The 26,632-nt window shown below is 48.2% G+C and overlaps 1 protein-coding gene across 1 annotated transcript in view; it reads right to left on the bottom strand.

The window, feature by feature from the left end:
* DCAF17 (DDB1 and CUL4 associated factor 17) overlaps positions 1-26,632 on the bottom strand; it is a 1,369,255-nt gene that overhangs the window by 694,377 nt on the left and 648,246 nt on the right. The window lies entirely within an intron of this gene.

The raw sequence follows: 26,632 nt of genomic DNA, 5'->3' as shown, positions 1-26,632 counted from the left end.
CTTCTCATCCTTTCTTGCGGGGATATGGGTCCACGGAAGGCCCCTATTTGCATGGGTTCTGGATGGCAACCAGAGACTGGGGTAGGGTCGGTTTTCAATGAGGTCTCAAGGGAAACCTTCTGGAAGGGCATCTTGGTCTTTTTCCTCTCCGCCTTCCTTTCCTGGATACGAAAGTCTATCTGCATGGCAAGATCCATAAGGGCCCGGAATGAACTTGGACGAGCCACTCTGGCTAATTTGTCTTTTATCTCTTCATTTAGCCCCCTTCAGAAAAGAGTAAAGCTTGCTTCTGAAACCCAATCCGCTTCCTTGGCCATTTGTTTGAATCGTGTGACATACATAAGCATGTCCTGGGATCCTTGCAGAAAGTCAAGTAGACGTTCCTGGGCACTCTAGACCTGTTCTGGGCGATCAAACATGGTCTTAAGGGCCTGTATGAATCCATCGTAATCATCCAGGAGGACATCTACAGAAAAGTCAGTGCATTACTGGAGAGGTGCGAGATTATAAAGCCCACCTTCGCCCTGGGAGTTGAAAAATCGTAGGGCTTAAAGGTAAAGTGGACTAAACAAGAGTCAAGGAATCCACAAAGGGTTTTTGCAGACCCCTCATATTTGTCTACAATGCCACCCAGTAGCACGCTTTCCTTTGTGGCAGAATCGCGGGACAAAACTAGTTGTTTCAATGCAGCGTTTTCCGCCTTTAAATTCTGCACCTTGGTCGTTAATTCTTGCATGCCACGCATGAGATCCTGAACGGCCTGTTCCATGTTGGTTTCAACTTCGGTTGTTTGAAGTCTCAAACTGTCATGGAATTCCCCCTTCTCACCTGAGATCGCTCTTTGCAGGATTTCTTGGAGGAAGAATTCTTGCGCACGGATCGGGTTTTGTACAAGCCCGCGTGAGTCTCCTCTGACTCCAGCGTGCGTTCAGCGTTCCAGGATACTCGAATGCTCAGGACGTCCAGGAATCGAGGAAGTGTACACGAAGGAGGTGCACGAAATCCGGGAAACAAGGTAAGAGATGAGGAAGGAAAGAATTGGGAAATTAGAGGGTCTGGGAACCAAGGACAGGAGAATAGTTCAGCGAACTACGGAGCACACGACTAGTCACTACCAGCGAAACCGTTGAGGCGCGCGGTGCTGCGGGGCGTGGTCTATTTGTAGAATGTGCTACGTCCGACGTGGAAGCCGGTGCAAGGCGTACCACATTAGACGGCCATGTTGGGAGTATCAAAGAGTGCAAGCCCCGTTGTGACAAGGACCAGGAAGTCCAAAAGGGGCACGTTCTGTGGATCATGACAGATAGTCCACCTCTCAAGTTCCCAGTTATACCTGTAAATCTTACTATAAATGGTATAGTAGTCAGGATTCCAGTGAGCATTCAGAGAGATGTCCCAGGCAAGGTCTTGCTGGGGAATGATCTCGGAGCTTTAGGACTTGTGGGAGACCATGCAGAGAGACCCTGCACAAGGTCACAAACCAGGGCTGTCTTGGCCAAGTCCAATGCCCAGCCTAAGTCAAAGGGGAAACCCAAGGCTAAAGGAGTCAGAAAGAGTAACAGAGGGAAAGAAAACATTTCCCCAAACTCACCTACCACTGAGGTGGAAGTAGTTGGTTCAACACCTGAACATTATGAGGAAGAGATGTTACCTAAAGTTTTTTATCCCAATGACCATCCCGAAATACAAAGACTGTTAGTAGAAGGTGGTCCAGACAGGATTGAATTCAGTAGGGGCCAACGTGAGTGCCCATCTCTGGAAGGCCCAAGGAGACAGGTCTGCTCCCAGCTTGAGGGTGAACCTCCTGGGAGGCATAGGATTTATTGGGAATGTGGGCTCCTCTACAGTGAGCCTAAAGAGTCTACAGAAGGAGACCATAGGAGGTTGGTGGTTCCCCTTTCTGTAAGACCCTTTCCCCTGCAGCTGGTGCATGAATTGCCCGTTGCTGGTCACCTTGGTATGAAGAGAACCAAGCAAAAACTATCCATGCATTTGGCCCAAGATGGGGGTGCAAGTAAAGTCACTGCAGGAGTTGTGCCACCTGCCAGTTATTTGGTAAGAGTGGCACAACAATCCAAGCTCCACTGGTACCACTCGCAGTTGTGGGGGTATGTCGTACTCCGTTAGGTACTGAAAACAAAGAAGAGACTGGATCGGGCTAATTTATAGACCGCTAGATTTAGCCATTAGCTAGCAAATGGACAATCCACAACTATAGAACCCAACAGTCTTACTCACTCTTCTACTATTATCCATTTACTACACGACTCAGTCCATGTACCAAATAGGTCTTAAGTCAATGAATTTCTTTAAAACATGTAATTTATTTATTCACTCGGGACATACAAATTCAACAAAATAGAATATATACAAATATAGCATACATACCGTTTACAGAGGAACTAATTTACAATATTAGTATCTTGCCTATTCTAAAATACATCCTAAAAATAATGGCAAGTAAAAAACATACAAAAACATTTCATAAAACCACACCCTTCCTATACAAAACTAAACCCAATAGTGCAGTGTAAACACCAATTCATTTCTCAGTGCGATAGTAAAGTGCAAATTCGCTACTACAATGCAGTCCAATGTGGGTTAGGCAGCATCAGACACCTATTTTCATATGGGGATGCCTTACTGGAAGAATCCGTACTTGTTAGTCGCCCTTTATCTGCCTAAAGGGGACATTGATTTTTAAACTAATAACATTTCTCAACACTGTTTATTGTTCAGTGTATATTACCCAACATGTTTCATATATCTTCAAAAGACAAGTACTTTTAAATATCTGTAGACTTCTTCAGGGGAACCAACAACAAACAACTATATATAAAAACAAAAAACAGCCTCAAAACGTTTCCTTTAGCCTGTTCCAAACTAGGCTAATATTCTTATCCTTCACACAATGAAGTATGGCAATTTGAAGTCCCAACGCCAGACCTTCGAGGGGTAGCCGAAGTGAACAAATGTTTGCAATGGTGGACTGATGGACATAGAAGAGAGAGGGAGGGAAAAACAACAACAAAAAACAGGTAATTAATAGTAATTCTAAGTTCGGTTAAACCTGCATACCCAAGGAGTTTATTAATAACATCACTATGGCCTTACCGTGTCAACAAAGGTATAGATCATTTCCCTTTGGGCACAGGAATCTGTTAGGTCTCTTGTCTTCTAAATAGACGACACCTTCTCTACAATTGGAGAATCAAAAGAGAGAGAGAGAGAGAGAGAGAGAGAGAGAGAGAGAGAGAGAGAGAGAGAGAGAGAGAGAGAGAGAGAGAGAGAGAGAGAGAGACAACCCGTTAAAACAAGGAACAGACAAGGACAGACATAAAACAATCAGTCAGGTTTGTTCAACGGTCTTCTATTTTTAATTAAACCGTGAGTCCTAACTCCGGATGCTTATTACTGATCCTCTAGTGCTGACTACTATCACAGCTTTATGTAGTGTGGTGAAACATGACACCTACTCTGTTAGGTATACTGGTGGTTCAGAAACCCACGCACCTCTGAACAAAATAGACTTTTTTCCTGAGAGCACGGCTTGCAGGGTAGTAAAACCTGTCAGGCCAAGGGCTCAGGCAAAAAGGCGGGATGCACAGCAGGGCTAGAGGGAGGAAAACAAGGCAATGATTACACACGTTTGTTGTTCTATGATGACTAAACACGTCACTCCCCCTCTTCCCCAATACCCACAAGCTTACCTGTGATGATCCGTTGTGTGGTGGTGCACCTACTTGCAGTAGAACACAGGATTCAAAGAGGATCAGTGATCTTATCCAAACTGGAAGTGTCCGGAAGGGAAATGGCACCAGTGTAGTTCTTGAAGGAGGACCAGGAATTCCCTAACCCGGGCGGAACGAGGACGCAACTAGGAGCTGACAAGAATCAATCTACAAGAATCCAAACAAAGGGTCTGAGTCCAGGAGTAGTAGAGTACAGGGCACTACCGTTCCTATTCAGCAGAGTGTCCAGGAAGGTAGGGGCAGTGCAGCCAGGAATAGTAAAGCAACAGAGTATAAACAGCTGGAACTCTCACAGGCAAGAGGAGACTCGTACAGGGTAATGCCTCAGTGTGGAGCAGAAGTGTCCTTGGTGAGGCACTCGTACCTGAGAGCTGGAAAGATAGAAGCGTTCGTGTCCCTGAGAGCGGAGGAGCCAGGGGGTCTCTGGAGGTTTCTGAGAATGTAACAGACAGCCGGAAAGCAAAAAAGCAGAGGGAGTCCAAAAACAGTCCGTTAGCAGTCCGAGTTAAAAAAAAACACACATGCAGGACTATATCACTGTAGCGTCAAGGCAAAACAGTATCCACAGGGAGGGTCAAAGGGAGGCAGAAATCCAGGTACCAGGTAACAGAATACAAAGGTGCAATGAACAAAACGCTGCTCGCTGTAGGAATGGTTTAGGAGCAACAGCGTTTAGGGGACGTGGCCTATGTAGGAAGCACAATCCAGATATAAGCATGAAACGCAGAAAACAAGTGTTGCATGGACGTACAAAGTGCCGGCCCTGCTGGGAAACGTAGTGCCCTACTGATGCCGATGGACACGTTGCTGCAGGCGCCAAGGGAGACGCCAGGTCCTTCCCCCAGATGCGCGACAGGTGCGCGAGGACCTCGCAGTTATGACAGTGCCCCCTCGCAAAGATGAACGCCCCCCAGTCCAGTGACCCCTCAATCGGTGGAAAGCACGCAGAAGAAACAGGGCATGGATATTGGTTGTGGGTTCCCAGGTACGCTCATCAGGGCCGTAGCCCTTTCAGACCACCAAGTAATAACGGGAGCCCCGGATAACACGGGTGCCAATCAAGGCTCGGACCTCATATTCTGGTTCGCCCTGCACTGTCAAAGGGGCAGGAGTACGAGGCAATCGTGTACCAATTACATATGGACGTAACAGGGAGACCTGGACCTCCGGGTGGATTCTCCGATGGGAAAGAACGTTCAGGTGAAAAGCTGCAGCACTGATGCATTTCGTGATCGGGTAAGGACCCACGTAATGCAGGATTAGTTTGTGCTTGCCTGGAACGCGCAGGTGTAAGGTGGAAAGTGCCGGCCCTGATATGATATATGATATATTTTATTTGTATCGTGCTCGTACACAAGTGTTTCAAGTGTTTCCCTGCTGGGAAACGTAGTGCCCTAATGATGCCGATGGACACGTTGCTGCAGGCACCAAGGGAGACGCCAGGTCCTTCCCCCAGATGCGCGACAGGTGCGTGAGGACCTCGTAGTTACGACAGGGTACCATTTGAGGGGGTAGGGATCAACACTGTTGGTCCCCTTAACCCCCCAAACATCCTCAGGCAATAGGTTTTTCCTGGTGCTGGTCGACCATGCAACCAGGTATCCTGAGGACATCCCATTGAAGACTGACTGCCAGGTCAGTTGCAAAAGGTTTACTTGGCATATTTAATAGGGTTGGCTTCCCTAAAGAGGTTGCGTCTGATAGGGGCAGGAACTTTATGTCAAAGTACATGCAGGCCATGTGGAAGGAATGCAGTGTCACCTATACATTTTCATTTGCATACCATCCACAAACCAATGGTCTAGTTGAAAGGTTTAACAGAACCTTAAAAAGCATGATTGGTGCTCTGGAAGAACCCCAAAGAAGAAAATGGGATCTTCTATTACCATGCTTACTGTTTGCCTGCAGAGAGGTACCACAGGAGGGTGTTAGCTTCAGCCCCTTCCAGCTTGTGTTTGGTCACCCTATGAGGGCACCCTTAGCCATAGTTAAGGAGGGATGGGAGATGCCCCCCCCCCATCACTGCCAACGAAGTAGACTATGTGCTAGGGCTCAGAAAAATGATGGTACTCCCGATGGGTCTGGCTAGTGGGAAACTGAAGGCAGGGCAAGCACTGGTAAAAAATTGGTATGACCAGAAGGCTTCCCTCGTCAATTTCACACCGGGTCAGCAAGTCCTGATCATGAATCCTATAAGGCCTAGAGCTTTACAGGATAAATGGTCAGGCCCTTACACAGTGGTGGAGTCACTGGATGAGGTCAATTATTTAGCGGACCTTGGAAGGGCTGGACAGGCGCCACAAGTTTTCCATGTAAATAGACTGAAGGCTTTCATCCCAAGAATTCAAATTGCTGCACTGCTGCTGGCTTCAGATGTTGAGGAGTCGTCGTCAGAACCTCTCCCTGACCTGTTTCCCAGGGCAGTCCTTCAGATAGCTCCATTGAGGGTATCCAAGTGGCCGATCACCTGACTGCTGATCAACAAGCAGAGGTGAAAAGTTTGCTGAGGCAATTTTCCCCCTTTTACTCACAGTCATCTGGTTTGACACCTTGGTGCAAACATGACATTGACACAGGAGACTGTGTACCTACCATAAGTAGGGGATACATGATGTCAGACAAAGTAAGATCTTACATTAAGACAGAGGTCAACAAAATGTTGGATCTTGGGGTGATTGGTCGAGCCCTGTGGTTTTGGTTCCAAAGGCAGGCACCTCCGAGTTGCGGTTCTGTTTTGATTACATGGCTCTGAATGCTGTCACCAAGACAGATGCACACCCCTTGCATCGAACAAATGAGCTGGTGGATACTTTGGGTGCCTCCGAATACCTCAGCACATTTGACTTTACTGCAGGCTATTGGCAAATAGCCCTTGCAGAACATGCCAAGGAGAAGACACCTTTCTCAACACCAGAGGGTCTTTACCAGTTCAGGGTAATGCATTTTGGGTTGAAGAATGCCCCTGCCTCTTTCCAGAGGAATGTGAATCATGTCCTTAATGGGTTGGATGAATTCTGTCAAGCACATCTGGATGATATAGCAGTTTTCAGTGCCACCTGGGGGGGATCATGTCAAACACCTCAAGATTGTGTTTCAGGCTCTTCACAAGGCCCACTTGACCATAACGTCCAGTAGGTGGAAGATTGGACAAGGCTCAGTGGTCTACCTTGGACATGAAGTAGGTGGAGGGAGGATACAGCCTCTACCCAGTAAAGTACAAGCAGTACAAGACTGGCCTACCCCCAACTACTCAGACCCAAGTGAGAGCCTTTTTAGGACTCACTGGGTACTACAGGAATTTTATGGCAGACTATGGCATTATAGCTGCCCCTCTGACTGCTCTCACAACTCCTAAGAAACCCAAGAAAGTAACATGGTCAGAAGAGTGTGTGAAGGCCTTCAATGGCTTAAAAGACTCCTTGTGCCAGGCCCCTGTTCTCAGGACCCCTGATTACCAAAGACCTTTTATTGTGCAGACAGATGCCTCTGACAATGGGATAGGAGCTGTATTTTCACAAGTATATGAGGAGGGTAAGGAACACCCTATTGGCTTCATTGTTCGCCAGCTTAAGGTCAGAGAGCTCAGATGTTCCACAGTAGAGAAATAATGTTTCTCTGTTGTGTGGGCCCTAAGGAAGCTGAGGCCCTACCGCTATGGGACCCACTTCACTGTGCAAACTGACCATAAGTGGCTAATGAACATGAAGGGAGAGAATCCAAAGTTGCTCCGGTGGTCCATAAGCCTTTAAGGCTTTGACTTCACTATTGAGCATAGGCCAGGTTTGCAACATAGCAATGCTGATGGGTTGTCCAGAATGTTTAACCGACCTGAACCTGAGACTCATCCAGGGGTGGATTAATTCCCCCTGTCCTTCGTCTGGGAGGTGTAACGCTCACCTGATTCCCGCAGAGGCGCCGGTCTTGACTGGGTGAATGCCGTATCTTCAAAGGTGATGTGTAACACACGGTTGGCTCTTTGGGCTGGACCTCTGTGCACTGTATGTCTGACTCGAAGAGTAAGATGTCTGCAGATAGAAAATATGGGATTAATGAACTGGGGTTATTGGGTGCCTCTCTCTTCCTCCCTTTCTCTTCTCCTGTAGAACCCCAAAGGTTAACGCTCTCACCTTAGGTAAGTGAACGCCGAGCTCTCCATCTGCCTCGGGGCAGGGTGCCGTAACCAGTTTCTTCACTGGATAAGGGTGCAGGCCTCTTGACCTCAGAGGACTGCTGTCCGTCGTTAACTGCACGAACGGTAAGTTCTGGGCACTTCAAATGTCTTAAAAGTCTTTTGTAATGATATCTTTTGTTTTGCAGGGTTCCGACGATGGCGGATGGCGGGCTGATGAGAGTTGAGGATCGAACCCGCGTGAGGAATAGAAGCGCCTGGAAGCATGTAAGTAAGCGCTTGTAGCCTGCTTCACGATGCGCACTAACTGTCCCTTTTATCTTGCAGGTACAAGTTCGGAGCTTTAGAGAAGCTGAAGGGTGCTGGAATACCCACTGGATTCGGCGTGGGAAGGAGTAATGGCATGTGAGTAATAAAGTTGCCCAATGTCTTTAAACGCACCTTCTTTTGTCTTTCAGATGCGGGATGCAGCGCCGAAGGCCTCCGGAGCGTGCGAAGAGCTGGTAAGCTTTTGTCTTTCAGAGGCCAGAATGCAGTGCGAAGACCTCCGGAGCATGCGAAGAGTAGGTAAGCCTTTGTCTTTCAGATGCCGGAATGCAGCGCGAGGCGTTGGTGACAGCCGATGGACCAGGTAAGAGATGCGCTGCCACTGAAGACCGTAGTGCTAACCTGTTCTTTCTTTGTCTTAACAGGTGCTCCTGAAGACTGGATTCCAGGATGGTAAGCCTGTGTTCCCTTAGGCCCAGCATCAGAAGCAGGAGACACGATGAGCGTTCTGCTGCAGAGAATGCAGAATAACGCAAAGCAAGATTCATCCATCGGGTGTGGTTTAAATAGCCTCCTGTAGTGCTTAGGTGTCTCCTTCCACAGCCTCGCCTAGGTGAGAAAAGAGTTCCTGCTTTCCAGAACAGTTCCAGTGTTCTGAACCTAGGGAGTGGCTCCTGCCCCACCCAACAGGAAAAGTAGTCCCAAACAGAAGAGGATCAGGGGCTCAACTGGCAGGTAAGTAAGCAGCATGGTCTGCTGCAGGTAAGTCCACCCAAGCATTATGAGCCCAGCGCTTCCAGCGCTGGGACTGGGCATTTTTATGAGCCTGGTGCCACTGGCGCCAGGACAGGGTCCAAAAGGTCCCAATTGGGACTGGCTGGCACTCGGAACCGGGGTTATGGGTCTGCTTCCAAGGGAGTCGGGCAAGTCCTGATCTTTTGGAAGCAGAGATCATGACAGGAGGGGCGAGTATTAGGAAAGATTTCAATTTCATGTGTAATTTTTCTTCCAGTTGTGTACCCACCCAACTTTTTTGCTTTGTTTAAACACTACTTTACCAGAGGAGCCCAGCCCTCTGCTGCATTCCTCTGGGCTTTTCGCTCCCTTTTTATGGGGAAACTGACATGCCCTTAAGAGAGTCAGTAGTGGGAGACTTTGTTTCCCTTAGTCCTTGTTAAATGTTGCAACTCTTATGCAACATGTTGCAAGTGCACCATGTACCTTCCAGTATAGTGCACTTGGGTCTTACTGTCATTTCTAAAGGCCCTAGTAACTCTCGAAGGATTTTTTAGGAGAAGTGCAGATGTGCCTTGGACAGGGCTGGTGGCAGCTTATCATTTAACATATTTTTAACCCTTTCTTGCCAGGTAAACCGCGATTACCGCGTTTGGCACGGTTAGGCGGCCTGGCTCCAAAATGGCCATGCCACAAGGTTCTTGGTCCTTTCCTTTGGCCATCTTGCCCCTTCACCTTCCCCAGGTCGAGCTGACCCAGGTCAGTCCTTATTAGGGCATGCATTTTCCTGTGAAGCGCCAAGATTTCACAGGCTTCTGCATGCCTTGTGTGCATGCCTCCAGGATGTAGGCTGAAATGTCTGGTTCCAATAAACATTCTGGGTGCCAGATAGTCTGGAGTGCTGTGAATGCCTGGGACCGCCATGGTCCATGATTGGTCCACATATGGAATGCCTGTATGTGGGCAAATCTTCCATTGTGTCCTCTTCAATTTGGCGCAAAGGAGATTCTGGATAAGAGAAGGCACCCATACCGTGTCGATCTCTGGAGTTCTCACTGAACGAAGGATAGGATCCAAGTATCCTGAAACTAAGAAGTCGAGTCGAGGTACCGCTGGTGATCCGCTGGAAGGTTTGGCACCCTGAGCCTGTCGTCCTGCTGGACCCCTCTGCATCTGGTCGTCCTAGAAGGTCTGCGAAGACGCTTCGACCCATTAGAATAGTGTGACCAAATATTCTCTGCACCTTCATCTTAACCTGCAAGTAAGGCTTTTCGGAAGTGTCCCTGAGCCAACCAGCGGACTGACCAGCTTGCACAAACGTTTTGTACTTTTCTATCGCTAGGTCCAAGACCTCTTAGCAATAACAGAGGGACCTTATTAGAGGGGACGGCAGGCGGGCGTATGGAGGAAAGGGGACTATTGACTAGGAGTAAGGTGGTCACTACGGTGAGTAACCTGGTTATATTCCTACATCCCGTCCCCTTTCCTCCATACTTATGGGAGATTCCCAAGCACTCCTTACAGGAACTATGGGTGGATGGAAAAAAACCCTTACTGAAAAAGGTTCTTGGTTGAAAATTTGGTGGCATGCAACCACGCCTGTCGGGAGGTATCAACTATCAGCATAAGGCTCAGAGCCGAAGTGTCTACGTGGTGAGCCGCAGCCTCCAGCAGATCCTGGGCCAAGACTCTGCCATCGGACAATCCCGCTGTCATGATGCCTACATCCAAGGAGCCAGGTCTGACCCAGCAACCCCAGAGGCAGGCATCATTTCCCCCAGGGGAGTGCCAGCGGGCCCAAACTGGGGCCCTTTGGACGCAGTCGAGGCGCCTTAGGCGCCAGGCTCATGTTGGACCCCTGTCCTGGCGCCTTAGGCGCCAGGCTCATAAAGCTAGACATGTGTTCAAGTGATTTAATGTGCACTTACCTGATGCAGACCATGCTGCTACATCCAGGCCCTCTTGAGGCCTGAATGGAACTACTTTACCTGTGGGACTACTTTCCACCCGGGTGTGGTCGGGGAAGGATACATACCTGATCGGTGGAAGGATACACACTTGGAACTCCTTCCAAAGCTATTTAAACCACACCCGATCAGCAACTCACGCTTCGCGTTGTTCTGCTCCTCGCAGCTGGACGCTCACTGTGTCAGCTCCTGCATCTGGACCTCAGCCACGCCTGTCAGTATCCTGGGTCACCTGCAAAGGGAGACAAAAGACCTTACCTGCTAAATCAGCACCACGGAGACATCACACCGACGATCCAAAAAGGAAGACATCATTTTTAAAAGCATTTCGCTGCAGCGCTGCATTTCTCTCACCTATCCTGGACGCCTCCATCTTCAGCAGCGATCATCCGGATCCACAGCCACTTCCCAGAGCCTAGAGAGAAAAAGACAAGAACAAGGTGAGAGAAGGAAAGGAATAGGAAAAGCTCAGTTTCCTTCTAAGACTTACCTGTTGGGTCATTCCCATTTCATTTCGGGTCTTGCCGCTTCCAGGCATTTTCCGGACCCCGGCCCCTATGGGGAAAAAAGACAAAGACATTGTATGAGCGAATGCAAAGACATTACCCGAGCGCTCATCCAGAACGTACCTGTCATTTACTGGAACTGCACGTTTCACTTCGGGTCGGCGCCATATCTCCGGCATTCCGAACCCCGGCCCCTAAGGGGAAAAAGACATAAGCATTAGCGCTTGCTGCAACACGACAATGAACATTATTTTTAAGCTTGGACTTTTGAACTTGCAGCAGAACTTTTACAGAGCCTTACCTGAATAGTCAGGCCTACCTGAACTCCCATCAATCCTCAATCCAGTGAAGTAACTGGGTTTCAACGCGCCCCTGCATCAGAAGCAGGATGGAGAGCTCATCCTTCCTGACCCTAAGGTGAGACTTCACAGGGAATCGTGGAAGGGTATCGTGGAGGGTTGGAAGAGAGTGGGAGGCTTGAGCATAACTCAGTCAGTAGGTAATACTCCCTTTTCACGCACAGGGGAATATTCCTGCGAGCCAGAGAAGCCAGAGTAGAGGGGCCCTTCCTGTCCATCTTCAGAGTCCTGCGCTTCAACATTGAAGAAGCATCAGCACTCGAAGCCAGACCTGCGCCTCCGTGGGAATCAGGTGAGCGTTACACCCGCCTCTGAGTCCTCCAGCTTCTCGAATGGAATGAACTCCTCGAACTCCGACAGACCTTTCCACATCCTCATATTCGCCCCCGCTAACACTAGTTCTGCATTGGCCTGCCGGAGCTGCAAGGCCGAGTTAGCGAAAATCTTCCTCCCAAGGGAGTCGAGGAGCTTGTCCTCCTTCCCCAGAACCTGAGTAGCCATCGTAGAAGAGGATGCTGCAGGCCTGTACTGTAAAGTGGCCGCAGCCACCACTGTAGAGGAGTGGGGGGGACAAGACTACAGGACCACCTCTTCCGAAGAATGCAGCCTGTATTGCGCGTCAATTTTCTTATTGACGAAAAGTCGAGAGTGTGGCTTTTCCCAGACCCTACGGACCTCAGCCAAAAGGTCCTTCTGCAAGAACAGACCATTACGCTCCAAAGGGGACAGGGTGAACGCCCCAGAAAGCACACCCTCCTGCGGAGCGGGTGCCTCGGGCACCGGAACATCCAAAATGCACATCATGTCCAGTACCCGGCAATGAAAAGCTCTAATAGAGCGGGGCAGGTCCTCGTTGTCCTGATCGCCCTGCGCCTCATCCGACAGATCAGGATCCTGCTGAATCGTGTCAGGCACTGCCTTGTCCACAGGGGACAATGGGGGCAATGGCAGAAGGGTCAGGGGAGGCACTTCATGAGCATCTGAAATTTGCAGAAAGAAGTGTCCTCCGGGGACTGTTTTGGAGCTACCGGAGGAGGCCTCTCATGAGGAGGATAATTCCAGGGACGCAACGGGGAGGGTTGCCACACAGGCAGATCCCCGAAGTGTCCACAAAAATCAAAGGTGCCGACCCCACAGGCAACAAAACATTGTGCGGAAGGGGCATCCGAGCGTTCCAGTCGTAAACTGGGCGAAAAGGATGCGCACAAGGAATTTTATTTTCACCCACAGAACCAAGCCCTAAGCCTGAGGCCGATGGCGTAGTTGTAGGGGAAGCGCCCAAAATGGCCGTCGTGGTCATGGCGGGAATGGCCGCCATTTTGCTATCACCTGAGGGATACTGCGGCACGTGAGGAAGCGAGGCAGGGGTCCCCCGTCGATGGATCAGGGGTCTTAACTTTAGCCTTTACGTAAGGAACCTCGGCAGAGCCGGTACTATGAGGCCTGGAATGTTTCTGCAACATACTAATAGCCAAATTAGCCTTCTCAGGAAGGACCTCGGTGCTGCCGGTAAAGGAAGAAATTTCCTTCTTTGTCCCCTCAACAGTTCTGGCGTCGCCACAAGAGCGGGAATGGTGAGAAACAACTTTCACCGATAAGGCCTTGCGAATAAATGCTGTGTGTTGAATTGCAAAGGCCTTGGAATAAATGTATTCACACCTGACTGGGAGTGATTTTTAAGTGTCCTTTTAGTCTACGTACTCATTGAGGTCTTTCACTCACCCTCATCCCTCCTGAGACCTAGTCTTGACCGCCACCATAGCTACCTTGATTGGTCTGGCTTGTCCAGAAGGTAACCCTGTTCCAAGAAACTAGGCTGGCCTTCTGAACCCCTGTCCACCAGGTCAGAGTTCAGAAATCCATCTTAACAGCAGGATACCTTCGTTTGAGCATATTCACAGTGCTGGACAACTCTGTCAACGGTATTGTATCTTTCCTTCTCAAGTTCAAACATTCATCTGCCATTTAGCTTTACTCTTGTCTTTCATCACATGCATTTAATAATGTCCGTTCCAGTGCTCGTTATACAATGTTGCCGCTTGCAACCTTGACTTCAACACAGACCAGTCTTGCATCTGTCTCCCCAACTCACCAGCTGTGTTATTCTCTCTAGCGCTTCTTTTTTCTTGAAGGCGAGGATGGTACCATGGCGGCTGCAGCTCTTCCTTGCCTTGGTTGGTTACGCGGGAGGGCCTACGTTATCTCTCAAGACACAATGCAGGATTCTTCAGGCTGGTTTCCTGGCCTTAACCTTTCTGACTCAAATGTTTCTTAAAAGTAAATGGTTCTTGCCGATAAGGTCAAGGGTATTTCCCTCCTTGCAAACCCTTCTTGGTTTGCAATCTTTCTCCCCTCTTTCAGCTGCCAAATGGAAAATCCTGTTCCTTTATGTGCTTTGCCTAGCTTAGAGTGTGCTTGCGTGCTCTGCCTTTTATCCGTCTGGGGAAGTTTAATAGAAGTCAGGTGTGAATGATTGTCAGTAATTGCCTGACCATAGTAGTAGGACCTGTCAGGTACATTGCTCGGGTGCGAGTGTTTTTCCCAGAGCAAGCTGTCCATATGGAAGTGTTTGTGAAGGGAAAGGGGGGGATAAGGTTCACAAGTATCCTACCTGCTAGGATGTGGTAAAGGTGTTACAGGGGGAGGGGTACCGTGTCTCGCCATCCGGTGTCCCACTTCCACTCCCCGAAGACCCCTCACCCTGGTGATCCTCCCGCACTGGTCCACCCCCAGGGTCTGGGTCCATAGACTATGGCCGTGCCCTGGCCACCTGACAGCGAGATCCACGGGGACTAGCGGGTGAGACTCCTGGTTTTTTACAGTATGCAGAGGTATAGGTAGCATGATTTTGTCAGTGTTAAAGTGGTGTGATAAAGTCAGGTCAGTGTCCATCGTGCAGCCCAGGTTTTGATTGTAGCGGGTTCGGGGGGGGGGGCAAGGAGGGAGTCCAGGGGGTGGGTTCCAGGAAGAGGGCTGTCTTTCCACAGATCATGATCTCAGTCTTTCCAGGATTGAGCAGGAGGTGATTACCGTCATCCAACAGTCAATGTCAGTGAGGCAGGATGTGAGGTCTGGGTGAGGGGTGAGGACTGACTTGGGGATTTTAAAGATGATTTGTGTGTCGTCAGCATAGTTGTAGCAGGTGAGGTTATGTGAGTGAATGAGTGCTGGATAGAGCTCATCTAGAGGTTGAAGAGAAGAGGAGATAGGCAGGCACCTTGGGGGAATCCGTTATTGATGGGGCGGGTGGTAGAAGTGAAAGGAGGGATGTGGGTAATTTGGTGTCTGTTGGTAGGAATGAGGAGATCCACCTTAGTGCTGTATCCCTAATGCTGAGGGAGTGTAGTCTGTCAATGAGGATGCTGCTGTGGTTGATGGTGTAGAAGAAGGCCGAGAGGTCAAGGAGAATGAGTGTGGCACAGCCCTCTGTGCCTGCAGTGTTTTGGAGGTGATCCCATATGGAGACTAAGGATGATTCAGTTCCATGAAGGGGTCTGAAGCCGGACTGGGTGGGGTCGAGGAGGTAGTTGACTTCTGTGAAAGTACTGCGCTGGGATTAGGCTGTGCAGTCAGTGACTTTGGCTAGGAAAGGGGTGTTGGAAATCTGTTTGCATGGAGGAAGGGGGTCAAGTGAGGTTTTCTCAGGAGGGGTTTGATGTGAGATGTTTTGAAGGCTGCTGGGAAAATGCCTGAGGCGATGAAAGAGTCAAGGATGGATATTCCGATGCTGGCTGCACAGGTTGAGGTGCTGAATTGTTTGAGGAGGGAAGGGGGCAAGGGTCATTTTGGGATCCAGATGGATGGCTGTCAGTCAGTAAATCAAGGAATTCGGGTCTATAGATGTGAGAGAAAAAAAAGAGTAGATAGGAGGGGGGCAGGTTGGTTGGCAGGTTCATTTGGGCGAGTGAGTAGAGTGGGTGGGAGTACTGCCAGTTTCTTGTCCATGGTGTCGGTTCTTTCTAATGCTGTGTTGTAGAAGTGGTCACAGAGGGCCTTGCAGAGATATTGGGAGAGGTCTGTGGGGGGGGGGGAGGTGCGGGTTGGGCCATACATTCTGTGATTATCGGTAGATATGTAATTGATGGGTGTAGGCGGTTTTATTTTGGGGGTAGGGTCAGTCCGTCATCTACGTTCAAGCGAGTTGTTGTGTGTTTTGAGAGATTTGAGGAGGGGGTGTACCATCTGGGCAACGGGCCTTGTCTGGAGGGTGTGAATCTTAATGGTGTGATAGGTAGGAGAGTGTTTAAGAGCCAGTAGTCGAAGTGGCCAATGGAAGGTGCTCCAACTTCACTGCACTTCCCCCTTCCCATCCCTCCAGCACTTCACCCCTTCCCTTCCCTCTTCCCCACACTTGCGCGATCTGAATGACACACGGCCTAGTAAGATCGTTATGTTGTCCTCCCTTTGTTTCCCCCTCCTTGTCTTGTTGCGCCTAGAAACCTGTGTTGCTCACCTTCATGTTGCTTCCAAGGCGAGCATGTTACCCTGAGCTATCCTCCCGTGACCAGAGTATATACTGCAACACACCACTCTGCCGGGGGGAGCAATTTCCCTTTCTTTCACTCACCGATCTACGGCTGCTACTCCGGGCGTCTTCCTTCTCTTCTCTGGCTTTCTCTCGTTCCCTGTATGTTTTTTGGGAGCTCGGGCGAGCAGCGCTCAGCTATCTCAAACCTTGCTGCTGCAGTCGGCGGCACACTGGAGTCTTCTGTGTCCTACAACTCCTGCTGTGGACACACGGCACATGGGACTTTAGGGGTCTCGACCCTCTCGTGGCCCATTCAGGTCCAGCGTTTCTCTCACCCCTCTGTGGCACGCAGCATCCTTTTCGCCTGCCCCTCTCCAGCCTGCTCCATGTCGGGTTGCCGCGTCCTTCTCCCCAAGCAGGTTTTGCTCCTCGCCCTTGCCAGTCCATCCTTTTATGCACCTGTGTTAGGCAGACTCCTGTGCAGTGCCCTTAGGGACCACTACACACAATTAAGACCACAGGTGGCAATACAAGTTCACCTTTGGTACAAGCCTGTACTACTATGTTAAAGTGGTAGCAGTAGCGGAGCAGCCAGGCTTATCTCAAGATTATATGAGCAGTAGCAAGATTACACAAAGGGACCACAATTACTGTGACTCATGCAAACACTGACTCAAGGTTTCAGGTAAAAAATATAAGTACATTTATTTTTAAACCATTTGTTATACACACGACACGTCTATTACTTCAAAAACCACACATAAAAAATACTACAACTAACCAATTCACTTTGTATGGTATACTTCAAGGTAACTACCCTGTTTTTTAGCGGGCTGCTGTTGTGAAACAAAAGATGTTACCGGGAATACACTTGCGATCACTTTTTGACAGTAATGACAGTTCGGTCTTACTAAAGAAACGTGTATCCGAGGCAAGAAATGTTACTGGGGCAAAAACACACTTAGCATCTGAGATAGCCAGAGAGAGTTGGGGGCAACAATCATAGGAAATACTTTTGTCAAGGCAGACAGAACCAGAGAACACTCAGACAGAAATTCAAGGGGAACCAGGTTCCTGTTGTCGAGGATCACACAGTCAGATAGTTCACAATTCAACGTAGCCAACGTAGCCAGGAGTACTTAGATATTGTCAACAGAGGAAACAAAAGTTATAAGGAGGGAAGACAAGGGCAACCCTTGGAGATGAAGAAAAGGGGTTCACCCTAATTCCTCAAGCAGAACACAGTACCTTATTCAAAGAAGAGGCTGGTGCCACGGCAGTTGTTCCTGGTACTTTCCTGCAGATCTGCGGTTCCTGGAGCTTCGGGACGAAGGAGCACTTCTGGAGGGGTCTGCACCACACAGGGACGAAGCCGGCAGCAGCGACGGTGAATAAAAGGTGCGCTCCTTAAAAACAGGAGAGGCTCTTCTCTGCTTCTCTTTGGTTCCTTGTAGTTCCAGTGGCGACTCTGACTTCTAGCATAAGAGACCTGCCTTTTATGCGAAAATCCCCCTTTCACACAGCCTGGTTGTTTATCACGCAGCAGGGGGGTTGTCCGGTCCGGACAACCACCTCAGCCCATCATGGCAAAGTGCGACTTGGGTTTCCTAGAATACCCTGTGCAGGGGGTGACTACACCCTCCCCCCCCCCTCACATTCAGCCCACCTAGACACCCAGGCGCCTAGAGGAGGGCTTCTTGGCAGAAGCCCGCCAAAAGACAGTGAACAAAGAAGGCAAACCTAGTTTGCCGCGCAAAGTAAAACACAAGAAGGACTTTAACAAAAAGAAATGGTGAATAAACCCGACCGGAGCCAAAAGAAAAAATATTTGGTCAAGCGGGTTTAAGTTTGAGGCTAATATAATAGCCTAAAACAATACCACATTTATATAGTATAATCGCGGTAGAAAAGTTAAGGTAGATACCACTGCCACCAGCCAAGTCTAAAAGTTAAAAGAGCGAAACAATGCTCTAGGAGGTACAGATAAAAAGGGCTAAGGATTAACCCTTTCCAGTACTCCATGTAAAATGGGGTGTACTGGATCTGTGGTAAAATGACTATGTAAAGTTAATGGCAACTTTACCCTTTTCAGGGGACAGTAGTCAGCCTCAGAAATGGAGTAGGTGGGAAGTCTAAAAGACAACCCTGTGTTACTGCACTGAGGGTGCTGTGTAACACACAAAAGAAGGGGGCTACTGAAGTGGTGTACTCCAGAGTCCACAATCACAACAACAGATGACATTCAGATGGCAAAACACAAGTAAGAGTGGGAAAAAGGGGGTACACTCTTACCAAATGGAAAAACAAACTCCAGCAAAGCTGCTGGGGGACTCACTAGGTAAAAGAAATTAGCAATTGAATGAGAATTCTCCCTAACAACCTGTAGCCTCTCAATTGGTTGCAGGTGCAAGTACTTTACCTGACCATAGCTAACTCTATTAGTGAGACATGCCTGGCCATTGTAAATGGTACTCCGTAGTCTCTTCCTCGTCTCGTACCAAAGTGGTGTGAGTGAATGAAAGTGTGTATAACTCCCAGTTGCCTCCTCCTCGTCCCAGTCTTAAAGGATAGGAATGCGGGACAGTTTGTGTGTTTAAAGAGGGAAAGACTGTCAATAATCTACAAAGGTGGGGGGAGGGGAGGGTGCATTCTGACAAGGGAAACAGGGATACCATGCCTCACCTAAATACCTACTCTCCCAACTCCCCAAGGTCCCTCCACTCAGGTGATCCTCTGTCGCATATCCACCAGAGGGTCGGGTTCCAAAAGCGATGGCCTTTACCTGGCCACCTGAGAGGAAGATCCAGGGGGAGTAGATGGGAGGATGCCCTCAGCTTCCTCACACTACCCACAAATATTCAGTTAGATACAAATCAGGGATACCCACAGATATTCAGCTAGATGCGATACAAGGGTACATTCAAATAATTCTGATAGATGCAATACAGGGCTAACCACAAATATTCAGCAATACAGGGCTACATTCAAATAATTCAATAGATGCAATATAGGGCTACACTCAAATATTCAGCTAGATGCAAAACAGTCTATATTAACTGTATACTGATACATGCAGTAAAGGTTTGTTTTATTATTTATATTGCGCACCAGACCCGGAGGTATTCGGGCGCGAATGCATAAAGAGGGTTGTTAAGCTTGGGTTACATGGTTACATAAAGGCATAATACAGCTGAGGTTACAATGCTGTGTACAAAGACACTAGGCATATCAGGTATGTATATACAATAAATAGCAGGAGTAGGTACGAGACACACAGGAATAGCACAGGTATTTGGGTCTCGTATATACAGGATATCCTGAGAAGGATGTAGGTCAGTTTGCATGTCGGGTAGGCATATCAGGTGTCATGTTTCTTTATCCAGTGAATGAGACTGGATCTAAATTGAGGGTAGGGTAGATCTTCTCTTAAAGCAGGAGGAAGGGAGTTCCAATATTAAGCTGCTTTAACAGGGAAACTGCTCCCACCAGATTTAGTAAGCCTAAATGTAGGTACTAGTAGCAGGTTGGAGTTAGCTTTTCTTGGGGGGCGTGAGGCCGTTTGTCTGATGAATCTGTCCGTGAGGTATTGTGGGGTCGCATGGTTCAGGCATTTGTGTGTAAGGGATGCAGTTTTAAGGAGGATTTTAACTTTTGTAGATATCCAGTTGGCGGATCTTCTAAGATCAGATATATGGGCATTTTTGGGGAGACTTAGAGCGGCTCTCAGGGCATTATTTTGGAGGGTTTGGATTTTGGAAGTGATAAATTTGTTGCTGCTCAAGTATAGTGCATTGCAATAATCCAATTTAGATAAGACTAGGGCTCTCGCAAGGGTGATGCAGTTGTTTGGTGAGAGGAATGGCATGGCTCCTCTAATAAGTTTGCAGGTTTAGGATGTGGCAGATGCCAGAGCGTTTACTTGTTTGCCAAAGGTAAGCGTGGAGTCTAGGTGGAAGCCAAGAATTGTAACTACTTTGGCAACGGTAATGGCGTTATTGTCAATTATGAGGGAGGTGTAATTGGGACCCAATTTTTTAATGTTGGAGGGAGTACCTAAATTGAGGAGTTCCGTTTTTTCACCATTCAGGCATAGACCATGGGAGGCCATCCATGCCTGGATGATGAGGTACACTCTTCACAGAGGCCAAATCCTTGTCATAATCTCCCGTCAGCGGGATGAGTATCTGTGCATCATCCGCGTAATTAGTGTAGGTGTTAACTAGACCATCTAGATCGTCGAAAAGGGGCTTTGTGAAGCTATTGTACAGGGTGAGCGAGACGCAGGAGCCTTGGGGTACACCGCATAATATGGGCACAAGGTCTGCGGCTACTAGTGTGGAGAATACGCGCATTTTTCGATTGTCAAGGAAGGATTGGATCCAGGCAACTGCCTCCTGTGAAAAGCAAGCCGCGGAGACCAGGTGGTTGCATAATATAGAGTGGTCCACCAGGTCAAACGCGGCTGAAAGGTCAAGAAGAAGTAGGAGTGCCGTCTTTGCCTTTGTCTCTTAGTGTGTCAATTTGTGCCTTGAGGTCCAGGAGTGCAGTCTCAGTACCATGCTGAGGCCTGAAGCCAGACTGGCGAACGCCTAGGAGGTGCTTTTGTTCTAGGTGGTGCTGAATTTGTAAGTATGCTACTTTATCCAGGACTTTTAATAGGAATGGCACTGTGGTTATGGGGCGGTAATTAGTTGGGATGGACGGGTCAAGTGTTTATTTTTTGAGGAGGGGGATGTCCCATGAGTGTTTCAGGTTGTTGGGTATGGTACCTGATGTAAATGAGGCGTTAATGAGTTTAGTTATGAAGGGGGGGAGAGTTCACGAGCAGCATCTTTTATGATTTGGGCTGGACATGGGTCGCCATGACAGTTGGATGGTTTGAGGGTGAGGATAATTTTCTCAACTTCCGGAAAGTATCTACCAAAGAAGTGGAAGCTAGGGGTCAGTGATAAGCTAGGGGTCAGTGATGTAGGAGGAGTTAGAGTTGATTGCTGTGGTGGTGAGGTATTCGTGGCTGTTATACCGGTAGTACCATTGATGTCAATTTTAGAATTAATAATGGTATCTTTTTTATTGTTGATCTTCATCTGAAGCAATGTTATCTTATTGTCAAGGCATTTTGTACGCTCGTACACTAGTTCTTATCCTTAAGGCAGGAATCAGGTACTTGAATGGAGGATTCTATTTCTTTAAGGATAGCAAACAGTTCTTTAGTGTTTGAGTTGGCTTGGGAGATGCGGGAGTTGTAGGATGTTTGTTTGGCTATGATCATTTCTTTTTTATATAGAGTGGCTAGTTTATTCAGGTTATTTTTGTTGGAGTCGGAGGGGTCTGATCTCCAAATTTTTTCGCTCAGGCGTTTTTCTTGCCTGAGAACTTTCAAATGGGGCGTGAACCATGAGTTTAAGTGTTGGCGGGGTTTACACTTTCTGATCTTCGTGGGGCAATAGTGTCTAAAGAAGCAAGCATTACTTCGTTGTATGTTTCTACCATGGTGGCTGGGTCGTTCTGGTCTGGGATGGAATTTAGTGTGGGAAGGATGAGGGGGATAAGGTTTTCGGGGGTGATATTTCTTTTATTTCTAGTGGGAGCTGCGGGAGCTATGTTGCTAGCATTTATGGGTGGTGTGGTTTCTAAGGTGAAAGATATCAAATAGTCATCGGTCCATGACTGGGGCATTATTGAAGAAATGGTGGTTGGGCAATTGTGTTCGGCGACCCAGTCAAGGGTCCTTGCTTTGATGTGCATAGGTTCTGTGATCTTTTTGGTGAACCCTAGTTCCTCCAGGGAGTTATTGATCTGTGAGGCATTCAGGTCTAGTGGGTCACTAAATCCGAAGTTGAAATCTCTGAAGGATTAGGCAGTGTGAGGACTTTTTTAGATTATCGGATAGTAAGTTCATGAGGTCTTCCTCGAAGGAACCTAAGGGGCCTGGTGGACGGTATATCAGGTGGATGGTGATAGTTTGGTTGTTTGCGATGGTAAGTTTGGCTGTGAGGGATTTGCAAGATTTAGTTTTAAGAGGTGTGGAGAGTCTCAGTGTTAGGTTATTCTTGACAATTATGGCAAGGCCTCCACCTCTGGAAGTCTTACGGTCCAGTCTTATGAGAGTATAGTTATCTGGCGTGGCTAGCATAATTGCTGGGCCTACTGCGGGGTGGAGCCAGGATTCGGTAATGGCCAAGAGGTCTAAGTTTTCATTTTGGATTGTGTCTGCTATATCTAAGGCATGAGCTACCATGGAGCAGGCCTTTATTAATGCGTCTTTTATGCCTGTTTGGGTGGGTGGTACGGGTAGCGGCTGATCTTTGAGTTGGCAGTTCGAAGAGGAGGTGTGATCTCTAAAGAATCGATGGTTCAGCTGGAGTGGGTGTCGGCTGCTGTTGTCTTTCTGAAGTAGGATATTGGTGGTGGGCAGGATGCAGTGGAGGTGGGCATTAGTTAGAGGATTCTTGGGAGTCTAGCGCGAAGTTTAAGGTTTCTCTGTTGGACGCTACAAGGCTTAGTAACCATGCTGGCAAAGTCTGGAGGTACACTGGTGTGTATTAATTGGTTCTGTGACTTGGACATGTTCAAGTTTTGTAGGGTGATCAGGTTTAGGATAGTTCTGAGTAGAGCTGTGTATAATAATGGCAGGTACATAGTTTGTTCCTGTGGGCGGCTCGGGTGCTAAAACGACTCGAGTGCTCATATGAGTTCAGGTTTATAGTCGGGCTAAAAGGTAGTATGCAAGAGGGTAGGGAGAATAATGGCTGTGGGTTTTTACCTAGATTCAAATTCACCATGGGCTAAACAGTAAAACAGGTAGGTCCAAATGTGGCAATGGGGATCAACTAGAATCGGAGTACACAGTAAGGTTAAAAATGCAGTGTGCAAATAGGCAGGATTTGCAGTAGAGGCTATGCGTGCAATGCGCACGGTTTTGTCTCTGGGTTCGCCTAGATTCAAATTCACAAAGGGCTAAGCGGTTCAACAGGTAGGTACAGATATGACCGTAGGTTCACCTAGATTCAAATTATGAATTTGAGGCTAAGTAGTACCAAACTAAGCAGTGCAGCAGAGGTGCAGATATGGCAGTAGTTCCCTAGATTCAACATACACATTTAAAGCTGAGTAGTGGCAATTAGAGGCTAGGCACCTAAATTAAAAATACACATAGTGCCAAACAGTGGTTCACCTAGTTTTTAAAAATACATGTTTGAGGCTGGCTAATACCAGACAGTGCTAAGCAGTGCAGTCGGAAAGGTGCAGGTATGGCAGTTGTTCACCTAGGTTCAAATACACATTTGGGGCTAAATAGTGCCAAGCAGAAGCTAGGCACCTAGTTTCTAGTACACATGGTGCTAGACAGAGGCTGAGCAGTGCAACAGGTCAAGTATTGCAGTGGGTTATGCTGGCGTAAGATTAGGCATCATTTAGCGCGTGCAGTAGGTGCAAGTCATTAAGTGGGGTGAGATAATAGTTTTTGCTGGTGGTAGTCACAGGGTGGGGATGGGGGCGTAGAGTAAATATTGGGTTTGCCTTAATGGGTTAGCCGCATGGGTCGCTACATGCAATGGTCATGTAGCGGTGCAGTACAGCGGGAAATAAAGTGGGCAGGTGTACGGGTGGTGGCCATGTAACAAGCTGGAAGTACCATGGAAATTAGAGCTTGGTACCTTAGTGGGGCAAAGTCTAAGAAATATAGTCCAGGCCGGTCGGGATGCAGCGTTCCTGGCAGAAGGCAAGAACTGGCAAGGACAGGCTTGGACAGGTGATGTGCATTCCTTGTCGTGCCTTAGCTTCGCCTTCCAGCGATTCCCGATAGGCTGTTTAGGCCGCAGCAAGGCCATCAGCTGGTGGGGCGGCTGCTGGCAGGCAGGGTTCGGCTTCAGAGGTAAATGATGGTGAAAACTCAGTGAAAAGGAGACTTCGTAATGGGAGGTTAATACACTGGGAGGGCTGGACTAAGCGATTAGAAAATCAGTGGGTCACAGGAAGCAAAGCCGGGTTTACACAATCGCAGTTGGGTTAAACGCAGAGGTGCAGAATAGGATTCAAGTTAGGATTTTTGCAGAGACTTGTAGTACCGTAACAAATAGATAGGGCCAACTTAGTGGCTGTGAAATGCAGGCATGGATAAGCAAAGGAAAGCAGTACCAACCCTATGGTCCCCCTATGCTCAAACAATATCTGATTACACATACAATGGCATGGATGTATGCAGGAGCTATTATCTAAACCCTAGCTCTGCGGGTGGATGAGCGACACTCATTTGTTTTTATACAGGGATTGAAATTAAGATTTGATAACCAGGAGCTAAAAGCAGCTCTGGGTATTGTGCGAAACCTGAGGGGAGCCTCACACCTACTCCCCTAGGATTCTCTTCTAAGGTGACCAGCAAAAGGCCATCACTCATGGATCCTGACCCTGGGGGAGGAGATGTGAGGGAGGATCACCTGGATGGAGGGGGATTGGGGAGAGGGTGTATTCAGGTGAGACATGGTATCCCCCCTTCCCTTGTGAGAGCAAACCTTACTCTCCCTTTACCTTTATAGGTTTTTGCCAATCACTTCCTTTTAATTGCCCTTGGTCATACTACTCTATACTGGGATGAGGAAGAGGCGACTAGGAGCTGTACACACTAACGAGCAGTTCCACCACTCTGGTACTGAGACAAGGAAGAGGCCTGGAAACTTTTGTGAGGTTCAGGCACGTCCAGAGAACACCAGTAATTGTAGTCAGGCAATTGCACACAAGGGCTTGTACCTGCAACTTGTTAAAGAACTACCGGTGCATAAAAGGTGGATCCGACTGCAGGGAAGGGGAAACCAGCTGGCGAGATGCCGGGCCGGGAGAAGAAGGCTGCCGAGGAGGGTCCTGCCTGGAGGCCAGGACGCCGGCGGGTGCGGTCAGGAAGTTGTGACAGCGGGACCCGAGCGGGCCGTGCAAGGATCAAGGCAGACAGGGTTCTTTCTGTCTGGTGCCCATAGCTGTGGGGCAGAGAGGACTCACAGGTGCTGCGGGCCACTGGCAGCGTCTGCGAGAGAGAGGCAAAGCTACCAGCAACCCACAGCGGGATTCGTAGCAGGCGAGCGCTGCTCGCAGACACACAGGACAGTGTGCGCGGCGCTGAGAAAAGAGAGAGAGAGAGAGAGAGAGAGAGAGACCACCCGGAAGAGCCACCGAGGACCGGTGAGTGAAATAGAGGAGATCACTCATACATGGCGTTCCTGGATCTACTGCAGGGCATATGGTGGTGTCGGTTGAAAGGAAATATATGCGCAAGTAACTGGGAACCCGAAGTAAGGGTTTTTTTAATACTACAAACCAAACGCTGAACTTTAAAATGAAGGAGCTTAAATCACAAACATGTATTATTGAATAGCGAATAAAAAAGGCTTTACAAATATTATTGAATACCAAAGTGAAGGAAAGCTTTGAGAAACACATGAATGAAATTGAAACAGGTGTGAAACACAACTAATGAACATTTTGAAAAGGCAAAGAATGAAACGTTATGAATAAGGTGAAAAGCAAGTGATTAACTTTTATGAAGTTTGTGAAAACAAGGTGGTGGAAGAGAGTGAACACTATAAAGTGAGTTGTGTGAAAGAACACACTGTGGCAAGGCCACCAGTCTGGCCTGGAGAATTCAGAGTGAATGCAAACTAAAGCACAGGCGTGATGAAAGAGAAACATGTGCGTGCAAGAAACCTAGGGTTATCGGTTGCGTGACCTGTGTTGGGGGGACCGTGTGGTCCGACAACTGCACCTAGACCGAGATTACCCTGCCTGGAAAAGTCAAGGAAAGTCCAGATAAAGAATCTTCACTGGTAACTAAGATTGCTGAAGTGAATGGGAAAGATGGCAATCTGTATCTACTGAACTTGAAGAATTATAAAGGGGAACTGGAACTGGTCGTGAGAATTGAAAGACAAACTGATTGTGCATTGGCAAGCTGGAAGAATACCCCTTGGGAAGAATAATCCCTTGGGTAAGGGAACCTGGGGGCCATTTTGGAACTGTGTTGTCTACTTGGGGAAAGGAACCCCATAGCTTTTTGGAACTGCTTTGAACTTGGGGAAGGGGAGCTGTAAAGTAAGTCTAGAGCTGCAAGAAGCTCAGAACCTTATTTGGAACACTATTTCATGTTATTGTGGACATCCCTACACATTTTAGAGCTTAGTTGTGAGGGCAACTATAGGTTTTGGATACAGACTTTAAAGTTGAACTTACTGACTCTGACTATCCTTGGTTTCTTTAGGTAGGCAAATCTAACCTTAGCATAGAGCAAGTTAGGCCTTAGACCATCCTGACATGTAAGTTAATAAATACATTTGTTTGAATTTTGAATCCGTTGTCGGTGTCTTCTTTCATGATGCCTTCACAGTATCCACCCCTAACCAGTGACCAGGAGATACCACTGGGGAACCAGGAGCTAGTACATAGCATTCCACAAATCTAACT

The sequence above is a fragment of the Ambystoma mexicanum genome, chromosome 9 (genome assembly GCF_040938575.1).
Source record: "Ambystoma mexicanum isolate Mex_15411 chromosome 9, UKY_AmexF1_1, whole genome shotgun sequence".
Lineage (NCBI taxonomy): Eukaryota > Metazoa > Chordata > Amphibia > Caudata > Ambystomatidae > Ambystoma > Ambystoma mexicanum.
This window is presented reverse-complemented; position numbering and strand designations above follow the sequence as displayed.